Source organism: Ovis aries, chromosome 9 (genome assembly GCF_016772045.2).
Source record: "Ovis aries strain OAR_USU_Benz2616 breed Rambouillet chromosome 9, ARS-UI_Ramb_v3.0, whole genome shotgun sequence".
NCBI lineage: Eukaryota > Metazoa > Chordata > Mammalia > Artiodactyla > Bovidae > Ovis > Ovis aries.
The window spans coordinates 50,306,885-50,314,207 of NC_056062.1; the positions used below are offsets into that span (position 1 = coordinate 50,306,885).

The 7,323-nt window shown below is 43.6% G+C and overlaps 1 non-coding gene across 1 annotated transcript; it reads right to left on the reverse strand.

The window, feature by feature from the left end:
* Nucleotides 1-1,920: 1,920 nt before the first annotated feature.
* TRNAE-UUC (transfer RNA glutamic acid (anticodon UUC)) lies at nucleotides 1,921-1,993 on the reverse strand. The gene has a single exon. It is a non-coding gene; the product is annotated as a tRNA-Glu (tRNA).
* Nucleotides 1,994-7,323: the final 5,330 nt, after the last annotated feature.

The window sequence follows — 7,323 nt, forward strand, 5'->3', positions numbered from 1 at the left end:
CCAGAAATGAGAATTTCCTTACTGAATATCAGTTGTCAAGCATTTTATTACACAAATATTTAATTCTCACATCAGTGAAATATGGTCAGTTCAGTTCAGTCGCTCAGTCGTGTCCGACTCTTTGCGACCCCATGAATCGCAGCACTCCAGGCCGCCCTGTCCATCATCAACTCCTGGAGTTCACTCAGACTCACGACCATCGAGTCAGTGATGCCATCCAGCCATCTCATCCTCTGTCATCCCCTTCTCCTCCTGCCGACTCTTATTATCATGCTCATTTTAAAGATGACAAAATGAGATGCAAGTAAGTGACGTACCTCAGGTACATGGCAGGGTGGCCTTTGGGAATAGGCAGTTGGACTTGGGAACATGGGCTTGTTAACCACCAAGCTAGGATGCTGTTCAGCTGCTCAGAAGTATTACTCACAGGGGACTTGGCAGGAAGTATCTTACATGGCATTAATTACTTGGCAAGATTTTTTTTTTTTTGAGAAGCAAAACTTACAAAATAAGCAGAAACAGGTTAGAGGAAACAGATAGAGATGTTTCTGTAGAATTGGAAATTCATCCAAAATAGCCTTCTTCTCTCAGTATTGCCAACAGAGTTAACTCTTTGGTTATGACACGTCAAACAATCCTCCTCTGGCTGCTCTCAAAAGTGAACCCATTTGACTCCAGAATGTCTTGTAATAAGAAAAAATGATATATTCAAAAGATTACATGTAAGTTTGATATTAGTTTTCAAGCATAACAATATTATGAATACTGTGTATCCTCCACCCAATTCAAGAACTAGGGTATTAACAAAAAGTTGTATCTACTTTCCCCTACCTGAATCTCCTACTTCTCATCCTCAGGCCCACCATTTTAAATGGAATATGGCTTTAGTTCTAATGTATATCTGTTTGGGTTTCCCAGGTGGCACTAGTGGTAAGAACCATCTGTCAATGCAGGAGACATAAGACGTGGGTTGGATCCCTGGGTCGGGAAGAACCCCATGGAGAAGGTCATGACAACCCACTCCAGTATTCTTGCCTGGAGAATTCCATGCAGAGAGAAACCTAAGAGCTACGGTCCACGGGGTCGCAAAGTCAGACACGACTGAGGCGACTTAGCACGCACATGCACCTGTATCTGTTTAAAAGCCCTGTTGTCTGTCTTTGCTTGTTTTGTGCACTGAGTGAATGGCACATAGCCTTCTGTCACTTACCTCTTCCTTCTCAACATAATGTTTCTTATTATTTATCCACAATATGTATAGCAGTGGTTCATTTCCTCTGCCACTATCACGTTGCATTGTGTGGATATGCACAAGTTATTATTTTCCTGTTGGTGGCCCCTTGCATTGTTGCTAGTTTTTCATTGTTGTTGTTATTGCAGACGCTGCTCTGATCTTATATATGCCTCTGGTATACAAGTGCCACGTGAAAACATTTCTCTGGGATGCAGAGTCAGAAATGCGTTTACTGGGTTGGAAGGTATGTGAGAGTTCAGCTTGTCAAGAAGGTGCACTGAGATGACTCAGAGAGATGGTATGGGGAAGGAGGTGGGAGGGGGGTTCAGGATTGGAAATACGTGTACACCCGTGGTGGATTCATGTTGATGTATGGCAAAACCAATACAGTATTGTAAAGTAAAATAATAATAAAAAAAGATGCCAAACAATTTTCCAAAGTGGTTGTGCTATTTTACACCTTACCAGCTATTGATCCACAGCTTGATCTCGTTAAACTTCTGAATTTTGCTCAACTCATAGGTATAGAATCACATCTTGTTGAAATCTTGGTTTGCTTTTTTGTCATTCTTAATGAAATGAGCTTATAGGCCACGAATGTTTCCTTTTCTGTGAAAAGCCTGCTTCTTGTGATTTAGTTTTCTATGACTATTTTTTCCCTCGCTGAATGGCTCGCAGGATCTTAGTTCCCTGGTCAGGGGTTGAACCTGGGCCCTCGGCAGTGAAAGTGTGGAGTCCTAACCACTGGACCACCAGGGAATTCCCCATGACTATTAATGGATGCATAATAATTCACCATATGGTTAAAATAGAATTTTAATATTTCTTTTAATATTTCCTCAATAGTTCATCATGATGAATTAAACTGACACGATAATCCTTTCTATACATCCAAGGTATATCTTTCAAATAAGTTCTAAAAGTGGAGCAGGCTGAAGTGGCAGATATCCTCATTTTGAAAAGGATTTGGTACATGCTGACATTATGTTGTGAAATGGTGGCCATTTACATGGAGAGATTTTTCTTTTAAACCTATGAAAAACCCTTTCAAGCTTTATGGCTCTTGACAAAGCTGTTTTAAAACTGGAAAAACTTAAAGGTACAGGGAAGTCCTGGGAGGTGCTGGAAAGGGGTGAAGCTGTGCTGAGGAAGGTGGGGAGCAAGCATGAGTCTGGAGGTGAGAGTGTGGCCCCATCAGGCCCGGTCTGGCCAGAGGAGCAGAACCACTAGCAGAGGCAGAGAGACTTGGCCCTGTCCAATCAGGGACCACTCGTGTGGTCTCTGCAAGGCTGTTGCCATTGGTCTGTCTGATTTGGGAGCTTGCAGGCTAGGGGACAGGCGGTCAGAAATTGAAGAGAGATGGAAAGATGAGGAGAGTGCGGGAGGGCTGAATCCCACAAGCATAAGTGAGAACTGAACCCATGTGTGTCCTTGTTGCTTCTCACCTGAGCCTTCCTTGTATGTTTGTCAAGGACCTAAACACGACATACACACCTGGCTCAAAGATCAGAGACCCTGAAAGTGGGAGGAGGAGGGTGGAGTATTCACAGGTCCAGCTGCTGCTTCCCAACAAAAAGTGAATCAGGAGATTTGCAGTGTGTGTGTGTGTGTGTGTGCTGGTTCCCAACTATAAGGTGAATCAGGAGATTTGCAGTGTGTGTGTGTGTGTGTGTGTGTGTGTGTGTGTGTGCTGGTTCCCAACTATAAGGTGAATCAGGAGATTTGCAGTGTGTGTGTATGTGTGTTGTGTGTGTATAGGCAAGGGTTTGTAGCTGCTGGCATGTAACAGTGTAAAAAGGTGCTTTCTTGTACTTTATCCCTATCTAATTCACAAGTGAGTCATGAGATTCTAGAGACAAAGACGCTTTCTCATTTTTCCAGGGGGACAGGAGTTGAGACTGCTTTGGGTCAGCCAGTTTTCATGGATATGACCAAGTGCTCTAGGAGGGCTTTTTGTTTCTCTAGGAATTATAATACCTCCAGTTTCCCTACAGCCTGTGGTTGCTCAAGTTGGTCCTTGCTCTATTAGGGGTAAGAAAGATTGATGAACATATTATAATTTATACTAAAATAGTTTTAATAAACATCTAGACCTTTTTGGAGAAGGTAATGGCACCCCACCCCAGCACTCTTGCCTGGAAAATCCCATGGATGGAGGAGCCTGGTAGGCTGCAGTCCATGGGGTCATGAAGAGTCAGACACGACTGAGTGACTTCAGTTTCACTTTTCACTTTCATGCCCTGGAGAAGGAAATGGCAACCCACTCCAGTGTTCTTGCCTGGAGAATCCAGGGATGGTGGAGCTTGGTGAGCTGCCGTCTATGGGGTTGCACAGAGTCAGACATGATTGAAGCGACTTAGCAGCAGCAGCAGCAGACCTTTTTACTTTGTGACTTATTTTGGTAATGGCAGCAATTTAGTAGAAATGTAGATGAAATAGTTTAGCTTTTTTAAGAAAATGGAATAGAAGGGTTAACCTACACTGTATTCATCTCTGATTTCTTTTGATTTTAGTTGATTGGAAGTTTCTTTTACTGAAAATGAGAACCTTTGGCTTATCATTTCCATTCTGGAAAAAATCATATGTGTGGATGCTGAAAAGAGTTACCTTCTTATTTATAAAATTGACATATAACATTATATTAGTTTCAGGTGTACAACATACTGATTCAATCTTTGCACATATTGCAAAACGACCACCACAGTAAGTCTAGTAAACAGTATTTTAAAACATAAAGTCAGTCCTAGTTTCTTCCACTAGTTGATGGTATGGAAAGGGAAGCTATGCACATTGCATTCTCTAGGAGCAGATACTGCCACACAGTCTGGGTGCAAGGTGATTAAAAAGGATCAACACCTGTAAAAGAAAGCGGCTGGGAAGCAGGGGGTAGCAAGAAAGAACCCACGTGACACAGGCCTGGCAGAGTCTTGGACAATGCCTGGGACTCTCTGGAGCAAACATTGGCCACTGGAGTTGTCTGTCCTGTGTCAGGCCAAGAAGCTGGGCTTTCTACCTACCCTCGAATGTGGGCTGCTTGGGGAAGGGTGTGACCTTGGGTGAAGGGGCTTTGGCATCAGTGTCAAGCTTTGCAGCTGAGGGGATCTGAGTGGTGCTCCTCCATGGCTGGCACAGACCTGTTACAGATTTAAAAAGACTTAAGGAATATTAACCACATGCAGGGGATTCCTGAATCCAAGAAACAACCATAAGAAGATATCTTTGAGACAAGAGGGGAATATAGACTGGGTATCAAATGATAGTTAGGATTTGTTATTAATTTTATTGGGTTTGATAATGGTATTATGGTTATGATAGAAAATGTCCTTATCTGTTAGTGACACACCTTGAAGCATTTATGGTGGTATAATAAGACATCTAGAAAAACAATAACAGCGACAACAGTGGAAGGACTGCTGGTGAAACAAAAATACTCAATAACCATTGATAGCCATTGATAACCATTGATAACCATTGATAACAATTAAAGTTCCAGTGGCTTCCCAGGTGGCTCAGTGGTAAGAATCCTCCTGCCAATGCAGGAAATGCTGGAGATGTAGATTCAATCCCTGGGTCAGGAAGATTCCTTGGAGGAGGAAATAACCACCCACTTCAGTATTCTTGCCTGGGAAATCCCATGGACAGAGGAGCGTGGTGGACTACAGTCCATAGGGATTGCAAAGAGTCAGACATAACTGAGCAACTGAGGGTACACACACATTAAAGCTAGATATGGGCTCACAGAGGTATTTTATAGCATTCTATGATGGACAGGGAGGCCTGGCATGCTGCAATTCATGGGGTCGCAGAGTCGGACACGACTGAGCGACTGAACTGAACTGAACTGATGCTTGTATTTGAAATTTTAAGCATAACAAAAATGTAACCCCTCCCCCCAAGATCATTTACGAAGAAGCAATTTTCTCTTGGTAAAAGAATTATCATATAGAGTTGGCATATGTTATTGGGTGTCTCATATTCTAGAGCTAGACAAATGAATCCAGAAAGAAGTCAAATTTGAGTATCATGTTGATCTGCCCTGTTCAGAAACCAAATATCCTGCAATGTCAGCTGAAAACTTTCAGTGGCATTTGAGGATTTCCTTGTAGAGTGAGGCCAAATGCATAACTGGGAAAGGAGAGACTGAAATAATAGGATGGCAGGAAGGAAAGGGAGACAGAAAATGATTTAATTCTGAGCGTGCCCAGCCACAGTTCTAGGTGCTTTCCACACTTCCTCTCCTTGAATTCTCACAGTAACCACCCTATGCTATTGTTCAAGATTTTCCAGGGTACGAGTCTTATTTTGCAAATTAGAGTATTAAGACTCAGAAATGTGGGAGCTCACCCAAGTGCTGGAGTAGGGATTCCAAGTCAGGCGGTGTCTGGTTTCTAGGCCCTTGCACTGGGCCACTGGGGTTCAGAGCTGGTCACTTCTCAGATTCCTGACATCTGGCAGCGCTGCAGGAGAAGAGGGAGAAAAAGAATGGTCATGTCCTGGGTCTTGGGCAAGTTCCTGGGATAGGCCACCATGTGATGGTCCTTGGTTTTGTGCAGGAAAAATTCAAGAGTAAAGTGGAAGCAAATTTATTTAGAGAGAGATACATCCCACAGGCAGAATGCAGTCTCAGAAGGTGAGAGTGGACTCAGGGTATGGGGCTGTTTTTTCTTTTTTTGGTGGTGTGGTGGGTGGTGGGGTGCTGTTAGTTTTTATGGACTGGGTAATTTCATAGGCTGGGTTTCCCAGGTGGCTCAGTGATAAAGAATCCACCTGTCAAATCAGGAGATGCAAGAGACATGAGTTCTATTCCTGGGTTGGGAAGATCCTCTGGAGGAGGAAATCCCCTGGAGCAGCAGACTCTTCCTTCTAGAAAATGCAAGAAGTACACAACCTCCCTTGTCTACTAGGTTCCTGCCCAGACCTTCCACTGTCTGGCATCGTCCTCTCTGCTCATGACACCCCATATTTCCCAAATCTAGAAAAATTAGATGAGAAGAGAAAGACTATTCTGAATCCTAATCAGAAAAAGTTGTGAGGTTTCTTCTTCTCTGGAAGCATTTTCTCTTTCTTGTTGCCTTTGTTTTTTTGCTTTTGCTCCTGACAGTGTTTTTTCCTCCAGGCTCTTCAAAAGTTTCAGTTGGGTTTTTTTTTTTTTTTTTGGGGGGGGGGTCGGTCTCTTTGTATCTTTTGGGTCCAGAGTTTGCCCCAACTACACATGCACACGGTTATTTTTAGTCTCATATAGTTTCTTTGTATTTTGTTGCTGGAGCAGAGATGTGTGCATGTGCAGGCATTGCAGCAAAGGGCCCCAGGTGTGCCTTACCTTGAGGTGTGGGCTATGAGGTGAGGACAACTGGGGACAAGTGGAAAGAGAAAAATCAAGGAGGGCAGGTTTCTTCAAATTCTTGTCCATCACTATTTACATATAATGAGAAGGGAGAAGGGATGGAGGGTGTGCACCTGAAGTGAAGGGAAAGTCCATTTCTGCGGATGATGTCAGAAGTATTGCTCAAGCCCCCTTAGTCTGTATGAAAGCAGGCCCTTCTTGCATCAGAGCAGGGGTCAGGGTCGGGGGTGAGGGCTCTGGATCTGCCTGGGACGACGGCTCAGGGTTTCAAGGCAAGCTGCAAGGTCTGTGCCTAAGTGGCTCTGCGTTTAACTTGATCAACACTGGTTTATTCCCAGGGGCCTCGGTGTCTCATAAGAAGACTTTTTGTTCTTGTTGCTGTTGATGGCCTGGGTTGGAGACAGCATTAAGGAATCCAGGGAGGAGACCTTCAATAATAAACTGACTCTTAAAGTGCTTTCAGGTGATATCTCTGAGCAGTTGTGGGGCTAGGAATTAATCTTAAAATGCAGGTACATGGCTTTGAGCATGTGTCGAGAGGGAACCTGCAGAACACTTTGGCATGAGGTTTAGCTAAGTGTAAGTTTTCAGGATGTTTATATGAAAAACTTTCCACTCGGGATACTCTGCTGTATCCACCATCACTTCATCACAGCAGAGCTTATCCCTCCCACACTGCTACTGATTAACTGCTTCCCAACAGTCTTCCAAAAAGCTACTTAGGCACTTTTTGTTTTCCTGTGAG